The sequence below is a fragment of the Rhopalosiphum maidis genome, chromosome 1 (assembly GCF_003676215.2).
Source record: "Rhopalosiphum maidis isolate BTI-1 chromosome 1, ASM367621v3, whole genome shotgun sequence".
Taxonomy (NCBI): domain Eukaryota; kingdom Metazoa; phylum Arthropoda; class Insecta; order Hemiptera; family Aphididae; genus Rhopalosiphum; species Rhopalosiphum maidis.
In genome coordinates this window covers 76,502,556-76,522,899 of record NC_040877.1, presented here as the reverse complement: position 1 = coordinate 76,522,899, position 20,344 = coordinate 76,502,556, and the positions used below count along the sequence as shown (strand labels likewise).

Genomic DNA, 20,344 nt, shown 5'->3' with positions numbered 1-20,344 from the left:
GCCACCTAATATCGGATAAAAATACAATGAATTTTCGTCAATTGGCCGAATGCTTTAGGTCATATTTATTGGTGTATAATTAATTTGTTGCAGCATAAATTTGTTGTATATAGTTGATAATTCACAGAATTTTCGTCATTATAATATAATTTATTTACTAATTTTATGTAAATTACATAATAATCATAATTTATTATAATATGTATAATATATTGTGATATCGTTTTAATATACGATAGTTTGATGAATTTATATTCTGTTAGGGATAGCTAATTTTTAATACTAATGAATACTAAAATACATGTTATTACTTTGTTTTCATTTGACGATATCAAACGACTAATTTCAGTTAATCAATTTTACCGCGCGTATAACTCGTAAAATCAGTTCCTCTAATACCTAAAAAATTTTTAAAACTTAGATTTGAAACAATTTAAATTTTTAAGTCTGATCATTGCCAGATACACGTAAATACGGCCATACAGTCCGCGGAGGCAATATTATGGATTAAAATGATTAGTAATCTGCCTGGCGCTCTTTTTCTCCCTATAGGATTTTCGTCGGTCGTTGTGGTAAACATGAAAACGAATGGGGTAATTTTTGTCCGCTTTTCAATGAGTTGCTTTAAAAGTGCGAGCACTGTAGTTATACCACTTATACCTTGTGATAATATTATATGGTATTATTATTGTGGTTAATTTTTAATTGGTGTTTACACAAAGACAATACGATCGTCTATCGACCGGACCCGGGAAATAAAGAAAAAACAGACAGCTGTGGTTTATGCGGTATTATATTTTTGGTTTTAGACAGTAGTCAGTAAGTTGTAAGTGTAAGACCACCATCAACGGCACGTTAGAGACGGATTTTAAAATAGGTGTTGCCGACCTGCTGTGCCATTTTTTTTTGTAGAATCTGCATATTTTAATGAGTTAAGAACGATGATGCAATCATAATTTCTCGCTCAGACTTCGTTTCAAAGCTATAGCCGTTTTATATTTAACATTTTCATGGTAATTATGTCTATTCCTTGCAGCTAATTGATAACAGTCAATAGTCCGGGCTCAAAGCTACGACCAAAGTGGGTAGGCGTAGGGAGCGACTACTCGTATTATTGTAACTGGCAATGTCATGAGAGGTCTGTAGGTTGGTGTTGAAAGTGACTACTTATCATATTTATAAGTGGCAAGGTCTACTCGAAGGGTTACTGGTAGATACGTACTTGTTAGATTACCCATCTACCAAAAGGGTGAGTTTCTCCCACCTAACACCGAAGAAGTCTCCTCCTTTTCCTCCCTAAAGGTATACTATTTTTACATTCGAGGGTTAGGTTTGGCTTACGCGCCCTACCAGCTCCGATCGCAGGACAATAAAACATTGCAATATCTTTGATATTAGTAAATATGTTAACCACTTATGACTATAATCAGCTATGATCATAACATACTAGGTACTTATCAATATGACCTACCGACAGTCCGTGGTTTTTACATTCCAGTGCGCTACACAACCGTGTGATCACAGACAAGAATACTGCGTCTGCAAAATACCATCGATGAGTGATTGTTACTGTAAAATATAAATGATAAAACTTAAAAATATGATTATGTAATGTCGAAATGAAAAATATTTTTTTAAATTTTGCTCCATCGTTTTTAACCAAGTGAAATATGTAAGTTTCAACGTATTTTTTTTATATCCTGAGTGATGTGGTAATTTAATTTTAACCTGAGTTTGTTCTTATTATTATTTATTTTTATCGAGTCCGCTGTGGACACAAAAATGTTTGTGCGTGAGTGCTACGTAAATGATGCCTGCTTTAAATTATGTAGTTATGCAGTCACCAGTCAGTGAGTACCTAAAATCCTAACATCGTACGTTTCATAATCTTAATATAATATAGATGCCATTAGGCATTGCCTATCTATTATGTGTATTATTATTATTATTACGCTCGGTAATAAGTTACAACTATAATTTAAGGTTTCTGAGGGAAAAAATGACCGAAGGCACCTAAAATAATGGTCATTTAAATATTATTAAGAAAAAAATAATTTAATAAGACGGTATAGGTTCGTGTAGGATTATTACAGTATTAATAAATTACGCAAGCACAACTCAATAATGTATAGGCGACACGAACATTATTATATAGTCGCGACAATTTAATAATAATAATATTATTTAGGACGTATCTTACATACTATAGATAGGTAGTAGGTACATATTTAATTTTTCACCATTCCGATGTCGGTGCGCCCTCCAGAAGGGAACGTCTTCTACTCGTTGAACAGCGAAGGGTCGGTGTTGCCAACATACGCGATGACTATACTACGGACGTACTCTGTCATCACCGCTGCACCGCCGAAGCAGTCAAACGCGCCGTCGTCGCCACCGCTGCCGCTGCTTTACGACTTGGTACCGAAGTGTGGATGTCAGGTGACCGGCCGGCTCACCGTGAACGACCAGTTCGGCGACCACGATGGCGCTGACCGTGTTTGCAGTATGTCTCGGCCAGGTCATAAACGGCGCGTATGGCGTTGTCGTCGTCCACCGTGGGCCTTGCTCATCCGGTGCTCAGGTCCAACCCGCGAATGGCACGGAATTGACGGTGTCGGGCAAGGGGAGGTTTTCACGACTTGAACGCGGGTAGCCAGTCCGTTAGGTGCTTATAACGCCGTCGCCACTGTTCTACCGTTGCTTATTAGTAGATCAGTGCGGCCGTCAGCAGTCGGTCAGCATGCTTCATCGGCGAGTGCCACTGTAACGCCAGGTCGTTGCAGTATTTTCGAATGGCGGCCGATGATAGTGTCAGCTCACACTCAAAGTCAGTGGCATCGGAACTATTTTTTACGCTGAGTGAAAAAATGTATATATAGTACGATATGTATGTAATTATGGATGTTTTCTTGAAACCCACCAACAAACCACCCCTCTCAAAACATATATCAAACAATACCTTAACCTCCCTATCTGCAGTGTTGTATTTTTTTAGTCTTCAAGCTATTGCTCGTGCAAAATGTTAAATTTATTGAACCAAAACATAATTTTAATGTTATATTTAACTATATTATTTTTTGAAATATATAACAAATACAAAATAACCTTATTGAGTTATAAGAACAAGTCAAATAAAAAAAAAAATTTCATTTTTGAAACAAGTTAGATAACATAAACTGTATAGGTACAGATTTTAGCCTACTTACGTAGGTACAAATGTAAAATAATTATGAAAAATAACAACAGAATAAAATAGGTTGACAGTTGTATATATGCGACGTTCTGTGAGTTTTCATTAGCAAGCTGATGTGTGTTGTCCGTCTGTACCACCTAGCCTATACATTAAAACAATATTATAATATTCTATCGTCGATCGCGAGTATTATAATGAGGATGTAATGTGAGAATATTATAATATGTAGGACCGTTGTTATTCGTGCTATCACGACTTCCTACCGCGTGACACTGTACGCCGTGATGTTTTAATTACATTAATTATATTATATAGGTCGTTATTTGAAATATTTAAATAATCAACACTCGTTTTATTGAAAAGTTTCGATTTTTTTGGATGCACAGTTAAAATAAATTGTAAACAGTCTTTAGAAAAAGTAAAAACTTAATAAAAAATAACGATATTTCGTAGATGTTAAAAAAAATTATTTTTTTTTCAAAAATATTGTTTTGTAATGCTTCAAATAGGCAATAGTTATGTAAAAAAAGACATTTCTAAAAATGTTAATAATACCTTTAAAATAATTATCTAGGATATTCTTCCATTGTATGCCATTTAAATAATTAATATACGTCAAATTATTATCATTATGTTACTATTTAGTATTTAATACGATTAGACTTTCTTGCTGATTTAAATAATTACATCTACAGCTTAGTTCATATAATACTACTATGCACCTCTATGATCTAATTAGGCTAATGTGCAAGGGTGGTTGGGGGTTCAAACCTTTCCCATTATCTTTTTTTACATTTAGATCAACAGTTATTGGATTTATCGAATTAAAAGGAAGATTCTTTGTGCAAGACTTCTTAAGTATGATCGAAAAATTATGATTAATAACCACTTTTTATAAACTTAAAAATTAAGATAAACATAATACTTTTTTATTATAGATACTAAATTTCAGTATTTCTATAACCCCTCCCCCATGAAGAAATCATGTTCACAGTCTTAGATTAAAGACCAATTTATGGTTATATATTGGTAAAATATGTGTGTATGGGCTTGTAAAATCTAAATAAAACTTGATTAACTTGGTTAGTGGTTAAAATAGTCGTGTATTATTTCGCATTTGTGCATTTTAATTGCTTTGGATTATTCATTTAAAAGATAGATCTTATATTTTTAATTTTTTTTTATTATTATTATAGTAAATCTCCGTAGCAAAGGCTATTGAAATTTATGAAAAAGTATTTGCAGAATAGAAATATACAAAAAACAGATTATAAAAAAACTTCTACATAGATTAATTTTACAACTTATTTATTAGCTTTGAAGTGATGTGGGATGTGCTCTAAAAAATTGTCTTTTTCTCTGAATTTTGTAAAACACTCCGTTAGTATATTATGTTTGAAACTTAGGTAAATTCCTAAAATTAGGTAAATTGAGTAGATGTGAATACAGTGAGTTAAATATAGTCAATTCTCAGTAATTTGAATTTTATGGTAGATTAAAACAAAATTATTATCTAACTTGAATATTATATTGGTTTTATATCATTGAATATACAAAAAAATCTATAAAGGTTAGGAAAAAAAATCACGTTATTGAGATTTGGCTATGTATTTATATTTTTTTTTATATCTATTCTCACTATAATAAGTACACGTTAAGTATAAATTACGTAATTTTAAAATTTATGTTTGATAAATAATAATAAACTCATGCATTTTTACAAATGCTGCAATCTATTATTATAACTTTTATAATTAATTATTATAATATGAATGAAATACATAAATCATTGTTTCAATAAAATAACATGCAGTGTTTGCATTTTTAAAATACATTTCAATAACAAAATTGTATACACACGGCGTTATAAATAGGCTATTGTGGTGCACCACGGTTGTGGATCCAATTTTACAATACTATAAATTATAATATTATGATATTTTTTTAATAAATATTTTTCAATAATTTTAAAGTGCAATATTATATGTTATATTTTTTATATGATAGCGAAATGAATTATTATAAATAGAGAATGTGGGTACAATACAATATGAAATCATTTATAAGTCTGATTTTAATAAGAAGAAAACAGTTTTATTGTTTTACTCGTATATCATGATGAGATAGATTATTTAATCATAGGTCACTGCGTAATCTTTTTTTTCATAATTTGTAGTAAAATGTTTCATTTTTTAATTGTAATTGTACATTTGTATCTTCTTATTTTATTTTTTTTTTGTTTTAAAATTTAAATAATAATGTATTTTTTTCTGTATATCATTATACGAGTATTTTAAGTTGTTATTTTTTTACTATTATTACTTACTAGAAACGCATTATTATATGTAATCAAATGACAAATGAAACTTAAAAAAACTATTAAGTTTTAATTTTAGGCAAGTATTATAATATAACTTATTTACGAACTATCTATGTTTGTGGTATATTTATATTATTAAATTGATTTACAATTGTTATGCAATATGCATTAAAAAAGTGAAAATCTGATTTAATATAAATTATTTATTATTAATATTGAGTGGCTACATTTAAATTTAATTATTTATTTAAAATTAGTTTAAATTATTCTACCTTAACTCTTATGACTTCTAGTATAATACGGGGCACATTAACTAGGATGTTTTCTACACCGATAAAGTTAAAATAAATTTAATAGTTCTAAATCATGTAGTTGTATCCATAAATTCAAGGATTTTTAAACATTGTTGGTCATGTTGGAAGTGAATTGAGTGTGCTTATCGATATCCATGTGAAAATAATGTACGACGAGTTTAATCCCAGCTAGAGTAGTTAATATCACATCATCCGTCCATTCCACTTTCTATCCCTGTAGTTTTTATGTTGCACAAAACGAATATATATTAGAAATATTAAAATAATGATAACTTAATGAAACGTAATATATTATATATTTATGTCGGTGAGTCCTCGGACAATCGTGAAAATATTTACGAATGTTTTTGATTATAATGTCTGCATGGACCGACGAACACGACGACCAATGGAATACTAATGAGTAATGACTTATGTAATATATTCCGAGAACATTATAGTGACTACAGCATACACGATACACGCACATAATATATATATATATATTTTACACATCCAAAATACATATATACAATGTTGGCAGCGCCGTGCGGTGGCGGCGGCGGCACTCCAGTTCACCTGTTCTCCGCGTCGTTCCCGCCGCGCGGCCGTTCCAGCAGCCATCCGAGCCACTCCATGTGAGTAGTCCTTCGGATGCTCTCGTACAGTACGCCGGGCGCGTTTATTTTTATTATTATTATTGTTTAGTGGCTTATTATTAAGTTAAATTTTAGTTCTTTTAATTTTATATTTATATTGACGTGTATTATTTTTGTAAATCATTTCTACGTGCGTGTGTGTATATGTGTGTTTGTGTAAGAAGTGCGTGTTTAAAATATTTACGTGATAAGTAATTATTATACTTGACGAAAGGAATAATTACGAAATATCCGATGTACAGCAGAATATACGCATCTTCGTTGCTTAAGCGGTGGATCCAATCGTTGTGATCGAGGTTAGTTGATTGGAAATTTAGAAAACAAAAATAATTGCAACGTTGTTACTGACAAAGAAAACTAATAAACGTAATTAAATTTTTCAAAATGAATCGTTAGATATTACTACAATATTTGTTGTACAGGGATATGTAGGAAAACTTACATATACAAACGATTAGACAAAAAGTTTATGATATATTAGTCATCTAATTTTGATTAAATTTTTAAATTTAATAGGAGTCTAGAATATTGGTTTTAAATTAAATATTTTATTTAAAATGTTTATTTTGTTTTATAATTGTTTTACAAATACATTCAATAGATATATTAATAAATATTTATATAGTTTTTGTTATAATATTATTTTATGAAAATTATTAATAGGTATTTATAAAAAACATAAAATTTTTAAAATTTATTAACGTAATAATAATTAGCAGAGTAATATTATTAATTATCTTAACTTCCTACTTTTTAATACGTTTTATTATAGTTAAACATTTTTAAATACGGCTCAAAATATAATTTATACTTTAGAATGTGGTTAAATGTTAATAAAATATCCGAATTGAAAGTTAAATTCTTTAAAGGCAGTACAAGTTTTTAGATGTATAGAATATAAATTGAGAACGTATATAAACGCAAGTGTATGAATAAATAAAATAATATTAATACGGTATTGCTTCTTTAGTTATAGGTTTTATGTTTCAGTTTAATTAACCTTCTTATTATCTGTTATATCTATTTGTATTATATTATTATAATGATAACTGTGAAGTTGTAGTGATACCGAAAACAATAGTTAGGTATATTAAATAAAAATCATTACCAACGTTCATATTCCAAACATGATTATTAAATGAATAGATTTTTTCTATAATATCAAATTAATATCATGTTAGGATTTTTTTTACTGAATACCATTACTGGTTAGAAATTAATTTTATAGAGATTATTTATTTTTTCTATGGTCCAAATAAATGTAGGTATCTACATTTTTTTTGTACAAATTTAGTGTAAAATTTCTTTACTTTATAACTGTATAAAAGGTGAATCTAAGTCATTTAATACATTTAAGAATTAAAAATAATTTTTATACAATTTACATGAAAGGATATTTTAACGGTAAAAAAATAGCTTAATTTTTATAATATTGTAAAGAGTGTTTATAACTATGATATACGATATGACAATTAAATTTGTAATTTTATGAATTTCTGTATTTTTCACCTAAAACAATAATCATTGAATAGTTTCTAACTTTGAAATAGTATACACTTCACTAAATATTAATAAATTAATTTCAAACATGATTTAAAAGGTAATTTTATTGCTATTTTCAATATGAGATTTTGGATATGTTGTCGTAATAAATAAAACAATAAGATTTATTTTTTGTTTTATTTTGACCACTATAAAATATGCAGTCTATTTTTTTTATAAATTTAACTCATATCAAATGTTAGTTAACGCATATTTATAAATATTGTTTGTATTAATTATTTATATTATTTACTATTAAGAATCAATATTATTTTTTAAATTTGTTTTTTTATTAGTATTTTTATTTTAACAAAATAATAATATTAATAATTGTTTTGTTACATTTAAGTTAAAATAGTAGTTTTGAATTTTAGCGTATTAGCGGTTTCACTAGTTTTTATTAAGTAGGTAATAAAAGAATATCATAAAATATATGTTTAGTTGTTCATTCCTCTAACTGTAATAGTATTTTTATTATAATTTTATCAATTTATAAATATGCTTAATCGAAATATAATTTTATGTAGTTTCGTTTTCTCGACTTTGGTTTTTATTGTTCTTACTTTGTTATGAGAGATTATTTGTTAATAATATTTTAGAGTATATATTATTATTATAACGAGTGAATATAAGTATAATTAAGATTTCAAGGTTGAAGATTTTAATGCAGAACAGAATATGTGTATTTTACTGTTTTAACTTATTAACAATTTTAATTAAAGTAAACATAATTACTCATAAGCATATAATTTAAAAATAGCAATAATATATGTAATATAATATAATAATATAAAAAATATCTAGTATACTATAAATAAGAGATAAAACATAAAAAAAAAATAATAAAAATGTATAGATATAGTAGAAATATATGTACACATTTTAGAACCTATATAATAGATTCATTTAAAATAAGTATAGGTACTAAGTATAGATACATAAAATATAGGTCATAGTTATTTTATAAAGGTCGTGTTGTCAAATATTTAATTAGATAGATAATATATTTAAAATTCACCATTCATTAATGATTTTATTCTAGTACAATTTAAGTAATAAAAGCCATGCAATTTTTAAATTTGTTTAATAACTTGACATCTATTTGATTAACTTAAATATGAGTCAAAAAGTTTAAGTATGAATTGCTATATACATTAATATAATGTTATCAGTTTTATATTGACATAGTTTCAGTAAAATATTAGAAAGCAATAATTTATTGATTCAGTCTTTTTTATTTTTTGTAATTATACTCAAAATGGACGTTTTCATTACGTTTCTTACATAGGTACTCGTTGATGTCAAGATTGCTGGGAAAATGGTACGATATTTTTAAAAGCTAAAATACATATTATTTTAGTGTGCAAAAATATGTAGGAGTGCGTGTGGTGTATATATCCGTATAAACTATAAAGCGTTAGTGCTGATTATATTGAATAATAATTAAAAACAAAACCAAAAATATCTTTTAATTTTCAGAAGAATATTGATGATATTGTTTTTGCTATTTGATGATTTTCAGTCATAGAAACTTGAGATAGTTGTGCATTAGTTCATAGTTGCATTATTACAATAATATGTTATAGTGTTCGCGTGATGGCGGCAATGGTCAATTTATTTACAGGCATCGGAGACTTGTAAACGTGACGGACGCGCGACGTACGCGCGCAGCATATCCTATGATGCAGACTACTGTCGTCGCCCAACAATAATACTCTGTTCTCCGCACCGAAAGCACTTCCAAATTCCTTATTTAAATCACAGTCTATGATTTTATAGTATATAGCTAATGGTTATAAATATATTATTATAATTTGGTGATTGGCGTAAGGCGTTGATCTCTGATGTATAACAGTGCATATGTGCAACTACCAGACTGGCTATAATATGATGATCGATGGTGAAAATGAATTTTTCTATTTTCTATTATACTTAAAGATCGCATTCAATTGACAGATTTTAGTCAACAATATTTCTTGCGAATTTGAGTAATGATTTTGTATTTTTGAAAACGTTTCGTGTTTTATTTTTCAATAGTCTTTCACGTTTAGTATGTTTGTATTTGCCAATATCGTACACTGTCTGAATAACGCTATTGACCATGATTGACTTAATATATAATGTGCCAAAATATTATATTAAAAATAAAAATAATGCAAACATTGTTTAGCTTATAGTTATATTTGTAGTTCTTTAGTTTTATCATTGATTATAAAAAATATTAAATAACGGCCGCCGACACGCGGTACGCCATCAAAAACTCATCTAGCGATCAATCTACGGTTTATTGGTTTTATCTTCGACCATATTATATTAGTTTATATTGTTGAAGGTTTCTATAATTAACGGGTTTATCTCATAACAAATATTTATAATCAAACAATTCTCAAAATGTATCTCTTCATGTTTGATTTAAAAGCGTACGTGGTATTATTCTATCAATAATTAGGTTTAATATAATAATATATTGTAAATAATGGAATTTAATATATTGCGGGACATATTATTGTGTTATCCATGTCATAGTTTAACAGAAGTTTATAACTATTAAGTTTACCAGAATTCTTATAGTTAACCAGTAGGGTGATAGGTATATACGTATTATCCATTCTAGGTACTTTCACAGCTAAAATTGAATATAATTTTAAATAGACTTCTATTTACTGATTTACACAAAAATATTTTCTCATATTATATAATACTAGTACAATATTTTATTAAATTGTGTAAATATTGATAATAACTTATAGTTATTATATTAGCATAAAGTTGACGGGTGATACAATGAATAAAAATAAGACAACAATAGTATTATTGTATATAACAAACAGTAATTTAATTTAATTAATAAATAATGGTGTTCTAAAACAGATATAGAAAATTGTTAAATTTATCATTGATAATAATCGAACTTATGTAGGTATTGCGTTATATGTTATAACACAAGAATGAATTCGAAACTTGAAATAACAACTTGGATTCACTTTAGAAATAAAACTTTATACATACATTTTTATACCTTTACCTACTTAAAGTATATTATATTTGTTGAATAATTTTGTGTACTTTTTTACATTTCATAGTTATAAACTTGTAAAAGATTTTTGGACTTTGTTGAAGATAATTAATTTTTATTTTATTGTTTTTTGAAAATATTTATTACATTTAAATGTACCTTTCTCCTCTTCTTTTTTTTACCTACTATGTTAAAATAACCAAGAACGTAGTAAAAATTGAAAATTTATTTTTTGTGATTTTAATGATCAGTTATTTTATATCAGAGGAAACTGTAACGATAAATGCACTAGCAAAAAAATACTTCATATGCACAAAGGGTATTGACAATATAGAAACTCTTTGACAATAAACACGGTTAAATGGTTAATTGTAGATAAAGTATTATATGGAGGGAAAGGGGTAATGTAGTACCTAACAAACAATAAATATGTCTGGGGCATTGACGACTTTCCGGTTGACTAGATGACTCAAAAAAGACAATTTTGTGATACGTTTCCCATGTTAATATATTTTTGAATATTATTTGTTCTGGTTTGATGAGAAACTAAAAATACGATTATATAGTAAAACCAATATCATAAAATAATTTTATTATAATAAGAAAATTCTAGAAAAAATAATAATTGTTATTCGTATGAAATATGAATGTAGAATGTCCATAAAGATAATTTTATGCCTTATGTTAAACTTTTACAAACGTTGACTAATTTTAATTTTTCAAATAATACGAGTACATGATATTTTTGTATAATATAAGATTCGTTTTTTAGAAAATAAGTCATACTTTATACTAAATATAATATTGTGCACTGCTCATAACGCACGGGTTTAAAATTAGGGATAATGAATATGAAAAAGGATTTTGATGAATATTATCGTTAAAATAAAATATGCATGGTAATACATTGAAATTGTTAAATTATATTTTAAATTAATAATATTTTTATTAATGTAAAATCAATATTCTTAAATCCTTTGCCTTTAATTGAATTTCATAGTTATAATAAACATTTTCCACATTGTGGATTTTTATCGCATCATTTGTCTCTAAAGTATAACATGTTAAGGCTAATGTTTGTATTTTTCTATATCACATGTCACAGTAAAAGAATAAAATCAATTTTTTTATTAATTTTCCTGTAAATTTCTATAACTATTGTCTGGTTTTTACATCATTATCAATGTTATATAATGAGTATTAATATTTTTTATAAATAATTTTTTTTTCAAGTTTTATTCTTAAATAATGATTATTTTTTCATTATATTTATTAATATTAGGTAAAGAATTAAGAATAATTATTAAAACATACAATTTATAGATAAGTTATGTTGGATTCTTCATATAAATAAGATATACAGATTTTATGTAACCTTAAAAATAAAGAGTAATAGAATACTCTGGAGTCCATTTACAGCATATTATACTCATATGTCATAACTCACACAAGTCATAACAGTCGTGAAAATTGTGTTTTTCTCTAAGCATTGGATTGTTATTGTAAGTCATAAAAACTGACAATAGAAAATCGTAAATCCACAAAAACTCATTCATGCCACCTAACGGAAATATAATCATATGTATCTATATAGACACTATATCGATTCAGTAACTACAATGCTATTGTTGGTAGACGATAATTAGAGAAAGGATCGTAGAACCTGCTATAATATATTACATTATCTTCTTTCAAGGTGTGCACAATAGTTCAGTGTTCCTTTGGACTAGATGTCAGCGTTAATAAACTTATTTGCATTTTTATCAAAATAATAAGTTGTTCAATATATTAAATAAAATTTATAAGTATACAACATTTATATAATATATGTAACAAAACATATATTTGTCTGTATTAAATATAAATCAAAAAATTTGACATCAGTAGAATTTCACGTTTTAAGAAATAAAAACAATTATTTACAACGAAATCGTAATATATTACTTATCTAAAATTGAAATATATAAAAAATGTAAATCATATTATTCTAGTTATGATGTTAAGAATACGATTATAAATAATTATTCTATGTAAAAAAACCATTGGTCTATTTAAAATGAAAATACATTTTACTCGAAAACCTTTAATATCTCTACGCTACTACGTCTTAAGGGTTTATATATATATAGGTATATACATATTCGAGTTTGTAGCTTTAGTATTGTTGCGTGCTACACAATTTTTTATTGGATGTATTAAATGTTTTAATTATCCTTTTATAAAGTGGTATTTATGCATAGTAAGTTTTGGTTTGAATTTATTTAGTAATATAACGAGAAAGTACCTAATATAAAAGTATCGTTACTATTATAGCAAAGAAAAAAGTTGTATACGACCGTGCGTTGACCAGTTTGGTCTTTGCTTATTTTTGAAATGGGATGGTTATGTAAAGATAACATAAACCTAATAAACCTTTGAAGACTTGCGTTGGAACTATATGAACTAACCTTTGCACTATCGAAAGGAGTACTAAATACCTATAGGTAATTTACACGTAAATAGCATTTAATACACACACACAAAATTTAAATAGTAGATGTCGTTACTGAATGAATAGAATGATATAATTAATTGATTAATATATAGTGTTTGAATTTTATTTATATTTTATAAGTAAAAAATTGAATTAGAGAGCTATTGGAGAAATTGTTATTTACGCGGTTTTTTTAAATTTTAAATTGTAATCGTTTTGTTGCTAACCTATACTCAGTGTATAGAACAGGTGTCTGTTGGGAAACTAGCGGCACCTGCAGCTGTCTATCTGATGGAATACACCAGTCTTCTTTCTCTCTCTCTTTCTCTTTATATACGGTGCGTCATCTACATCACAATAATTATTATCAACACCGGAATAGGAAACTTGTCTGGACATTTATTTCCGCCAAAATTCAATTTTTTTGTTACCATTTTTATATTACATCTTTATTTTTTTAAACTATGATTATGTGCATTTTTAAATATTATTAATACATTTTGTTGTTAATATTGTGTAGTAGCCCTAATAATATTTTTTAGAAAAACCGAGGGTTAGGTACGAGTGTATTACGTATGTACATTTATGTGTGTGTGCGTATTCGTGAACAATAGCCATTGGAGGTCAAGAGCTCTCTAAGAACGAGCGTGCGCGTGATGTGATGGTTTGGAAATCGTGACGTTTCTGAGATACGTGACCGGCTCACAATGCAAATACGTCGGTTGGATATTAATCCGCCACTGTTGTCGATTATACCCAATGAGCCACGTTTGAGTTGATTGTTTTTTTCATCATTGTTATTGTAATGTTTTTACTAGATTTAATAATCCCCTTTAAATGTTAATAACAAATATGGGTATGGTTTAGTAGTGATATAGTAGCTTTTCATTTTAACATATTTGGACGAGCTACAAACGCTTATAACATATAAGGATTAGAAAATATTTTATAAATGTTATGCTCACGTTCAGTTAATTTTGTTATATTTAACATAAATAAATATATTATATTGTGCTTGGTACGTGTTTATACTGATACTTATTATATGTATATATATATATATATTAGATGTATCACATAAAGGTCTATCATTGTGAACATTTTATAGGCGTATAGTAAAAATAGTATAGTGACATCACTTTAAAGATTGATAAGGCTAAAGATTTAAAACAAACTGTTATCGTGGTTTATTCCATTAGTTGTGTAAAACAGACGTAAAATTATTATTTTAAAATTTAGTTTTTTTTATGTTTTGGTTTATTTCATAATTGTCAACTATTAAAAATGTATTTTTTACAAGTTTTTACTTATATAGGTACAAATACGCGTACTACGTGTCGTGTAGACTCGACAATTTTTTCCTTACATAATTATTATTTATTATTCTAATACTTGGCTACTAATGACTTATATAATTTTTCAATGAGCTTAATAAATTGGAGGAAATATTCGATTTTTTTTACCGATATATAATAATTATTTTATATGTTTACGTGACCCACGTGTTTTTGTATGAATTTTTATTGTCCAAAATCATTATGTTATATGCACCTAATTTTACAAAATAATAACATTTAAGTTATTTATAGTTTTAATGTTACACTTATTTAGTAAATTGTATTTACTTGCTTAACAGGATTTAAATAGTTTAAGTTTAAGACCTTTTATCAGAATTTCTACATCTATTTCTAGTAAAACATTTAAATGGAAACTTTCAAAACGTAGAGATTTTAACCCTTTGTTCATTATAATAATCATTTTTATTTTATGCAGATTTATGCATTTAGTATTAATTGTTTATAATGTTTTTTTTAGCATTAGTATTTAATGCAATACTAACTATTATATTGAAGTATAGCGCCTAGAGTATAATTGAAACATAAAACAATATAATAATATTTATAATTAAACTACGTCCGGCTGATGTTAAAGGCGATCTGGATTAATCTCATTTAAATTTTAAAATATTCTCACGATTGTATTCTAGTACGCTTTAATACCACCATGTATAAAACTCGAGTTAGAAAATATGAAAAGTATTATAAAATACAAAAGAAAAAACTATAAGGTCATTTACTTTTATGAACTAATGCACAATGATATTACCAAACCAACAATGCTGCTTTATATATAAATACATACAGCATAATTAGAATTTCGTTAGATCATAAAAACGTTGACTCTTATAACTAAAAATTCGATGATATACGTGTTCAGAAAACGTGATTCTTTTTTTAAAAACTTTTTATTTTTGCGTAATAATATTACAAATTTGTAAGGGAGTTTTTGAAATTTGAATAAATAAATGTATTTTTATATGAGTATTTTGTTATTAGTTATCATTTTATCAATGTATATTGAATTAAAATAAATAGAAATTGCGATAATGCTTTTTATAAACTTCTATTAGCATCAAATTTAACCATGCTCTTGGGTTCAAATGTATTTCCAAATGTTATTTATTTATTTCATACAAATCAGAGTATTCAAGAGTTTTTAAGATAATAATGATTGTATTGTAAAACTGAATAGGTATTCTTAGTAAAATTTACTATAAAAGAAAGATATGAGGTCTAATCAGATTCAATTAAATTATTTTTAAATGGCGGTTAACTTATTTCACCCATGCGTAATTGATCGGTTTGTGTTGGCAAGAACTATGTGCTAATACCTATTATAATAATTTTGGTACCTATATAACATAATAATTATTATAATATCTTATGTTTAATTTTATTGACGTTACTCGATCCATCACCCGTCGTCAAAATATTTGTACTTCAACTGTCAAGTAATACAGCTTCTAAATAAATTCAATGAAAATGTACCTAAACAATCTGTTAAATATGAAAGTAATTGAGATGATCAAATATAGGTAGTAAGTACATTAAACTACATACATTTTGGATATTCTAAAATCATAGCCATGGTCATAAATTTACACATTATGATTGAAAAAATATTATAATAGTTAGTCAAAAAATGATGATTCCATTTATTAGATTGCATATTGGATTAACAGTAATGATAGGATTTGATCGGCAATGATACGTGAGCATAAGAGCATTTACGAATATTATACACCGTCTGCCCGTCTGTAGTCGATCCGTATGCAGTTATCCCCTTGTTCGTGTGCGCTTGTTTGCTATCTGCAGACTACTATATAGTATAATATATATAATATGTGTACACAATATTCCCTTCTCCACAACACCAATTATTATTAACGTATATTGCGTATAATGTGTGCGCTTTGTGCAATCGAATTAAGCTCATTTACAATAATAACAATACAAGGTGCTGTATACACTTTGTTTATTGTTTGATTATACGCGTGTTTGTATAATTATCATGATTACATACTGATATTATACTAATTTAACAAATCCAACGTAATAAAAGTAAAAAAAAAAAATATTGAAGTAATTTAACAACTTGATGATGATTTTGGATACTAAATAAAATTAACTTCGTCGTTGTGTTATAGTCTTGACCTCTCCCGTGGTTGATATGTATATATAAAACGGGTTGTCGACCTCTTACGGTGGTCATGTGTATACGTTTATACGTGTGTATGTATGTTGTCGGTGATTGCGCGTAGTGAAACAGTGAGCGATTGAGAGAGAGAAGCAAGAAAGAAAAATAACATTTTATAAATACTCCGCCACTAGTGCTTGCCATCGCATTAGACTAGTTTATTTAAAAAGATTGAGACGAAAACATGCCATATAAACGAATACAGTTAGTTGTCGGTGTTTGTATAGAAATCGAAAACGGGCGAGTTCAAGCTCTTTATAAAGATGATCGGGTTATCGGTAATTTACGTCCCCCCACGGGTCTCCCGGTAAATCCATTGTGCGCTTTGCAATTACCCTCTTTGTTGTGTCTTGTTTATTCCGTATATGATATTACATGCGTTATTGAACAACGGCAGACGTTCCGCCGCCGCTGTCAACAATGACCGTATCAAAACTATGACGTTATCAGATGATTTAACTAATGATTACTATGCATCATTACCAGCTCTAATGTAATTTTATAACGAACCTATTTGTTCACAGAACACAAATTATTGAATTTAATATAATAATTAATAACCTCTGACCTAAATTTCACTCTAGCAAAGGTATCTCCTAATAGATATTATGTTAAGCGAAAATAAATCTGTTTGACAGCAGTTTGACTATACCTATAAACTATACTTTAAGCTAATATTGAATACGGAATCATGTAATTTTAACTGAGATTAAAGTTTAAAACTATCGATTGTTAACAGTTTTAATAGGCGTCAAATGGTAATGCTTGCAGGTATTTTTTTTTATCACGTTTAAAGTGTAATTTATAATTCAATAATACTAATTGAAAAAAAAAACAAAATAAAAACATGTTTGTATTATATTGTATTTAATTGTATTTACGACAATTAATAATATTATACCGGTAGCTATAATATTCCTGAAGTTTCAATAAGCAAAGCTTATATTTTAGTATTCTTTGTTTATATTAAATGTAGGTATTACACTGTTATTATTCAAAATTGAGATGAAATGGTTTTTGTTATTTTAAATTATCTTATGATTTGAAGAAAAAGTACAATATGCTTATAATAGTTACGGATATAGAAATTAAACAATATACATATCTAGTGTATAATACTATAATATACGTAAAAATGTTTATAAACAAATTTTAATTCTAGTTTTCATTTAATGTTATAAAAATAAATATATGTTGAAAGTACATCACCATAATTTTATATTTACTTATAATTTAATACATCTACTTAAAAAAAATAAAATAAAATAAGGCAATTTATTTTTATTTATTTTACTTTTTAACTTTTTATAAATATTCTTATATTCGAGTACATAAATATTAACTTTTTGACATTTCAGGTGCATATTTTCTATATTGTAAAGTGATGTGATACTAAGTAAAAAATTGTTGTTATTTTTTCCCCTCTATATCATATTTTTTCAAACTATTTTAATAAATTAGGATGAAAAACAATGAACTTTTTCATTTTTCGTATAATTATAGTATCATTTAAAAGTGTAAATTATAAGTGAGAAATAAAATCATTGCGATGATTTTTTTTTATGAACAACTAATAGAAAAATAATTTAAATACTCATAGGTTTTTTACGTAAATTACTAAAAGCAATAATTCCTTGTTTTTATATAATCGACGATTTTTAGTTGAATAATTGTTTTATTTTTATATCTATTTTATGTAATTAATATATTTATATTTATAACATTTATTTTATAACGTTGATAAACTTTTAATTATTTTTTTTTACTAAAAAATATTGGAGCGTTTCTCTGCATACCTAGCTATATTATGATTAGGGTTTGGAATTAAATAATTAAATACTATAAAAAAATAACCAAAAATATCTTAAAATATTCCTTTTTAACATAAAATATGCCTTTATAAAAATAGTTAAGATTTTTTTTATAAGCATGCAAATTTGAAACAATGATTTAATATTTTTAATTTCTTAATCTTAACTGAATTAACAGTAATTTATAAATAAGATATCAACTAATAAATAAATAGTACAGTATATACTGTAAATAAATGTGCTCACGATATTTTTCCAATTAATCAATTAGTTATTATTTGTTTGAGTCCTGGTAAGGCACAAAATCCAATAAACATAGAATATAGATGAAGACGTTTTCGAACTTTTACAATGTAGAATAATTGACTACATTTGGATATTTTTTATGGATGAAAATTATCTACAAATTATTAAAGTAAATATTTATTAATATAATATTTTGAATTTCCTAATTTACTCTAAAATCGTGTACAATGTATGCACTAAAACTTAATAAAATTACCTGAAAATGATAAAAAAATTTGAAAATTTGAAAACCTCGAAAAATTTAAAATAAAAGTTTTACCTTTGATCTATCTGTATAACATAGATTGAATTATTTACTTGCATTGCACTAGACCTAGGGCAACCAAAAAATAATACACTATATTGACATCCGGGACTTAATATTATGATACATAATTATATATGTAGGTATATAGAAATAATCCAAAATCCAAACAATGTACAAAATATATATTATAATAGATTAAAAATTGTATTAGGTAGTATTTATTGGACAATGGCTTAATGTTTTTCAAAAAAAAAAAAAAAGTTATGAGATATAACGTTTACAAGACTGTGAAATTATAACGTTTTCCAAAAAACCCTTGTCCGTTGGCTTATTAAACCGTCTTCAGTCGTCGCAGTAGTATTAACGAACTATTTGATGCGCATCATATCGAACGTATATTATAGAAGAAAATAACTCTGCGGGCGGCGGAGACGTAGATAGATACTATGTCAGCGCAACTAGAGCGTGTGATAAATATTTATCTCGTGGCGTATCGTCGTGTATTGGCGGCGATTTGTAATGCAAACAACAATAACGTACCGTTTCAACAGCTATGGTTTAGCATATATTATTATCATCATCGTCATAACTATTATTACTGAATTTTAACGGCCGTCGATTTTTCTTACTGGTCCTGTATTATATTCATATATTCCTATCTTTATTACGTATGCGAACGGGTCCTGCAGCGTTAATTTGCCATGCGGTAGACGACGTACGATATTATATTATGTATCCGAACTATACAATCTAGTTATTGTAATAATAATATTATATATATGGTTTGACTGTCGGTATTTCGGTAAAAAGAATGTATCGATAATAAACAAAATTATAAAACTAATTTCATGATTCTCAGTCTATATATTATAATTTTATTTATTAAATTCCGTTCTTATCAAAATACGTTTTAGTTTGAAAGAATAATAGTGCGTTCTGTTATTTGT

The 20,344-nt window shown here is 26.8% G+C and overlaps 1 protein-coding gene across 2 annotated transcripts in view; it reads left to right on the top strand.

Moving 5' to 3' along the window:
* The first annotated feature begins 6,457 nt into the window (after positions 1-6,457).
* Positions 6,458-20,344, top strand: part of LOC113559191 (band 4.1-like protein 4) — a 143,471-nt gene continuing 129,584 nt past the window's right edge. For both annotated transcript variants that reach the window (XM_026964818.1, XM_026964816.1), the window contains exon 1: positions 6,458-6,761. The gene's annotated coding sequence lies outside the window, so the exon portion shown is untranslated. The remainder of the gene's footprint in view (positions 6,762-20,344) is intronic.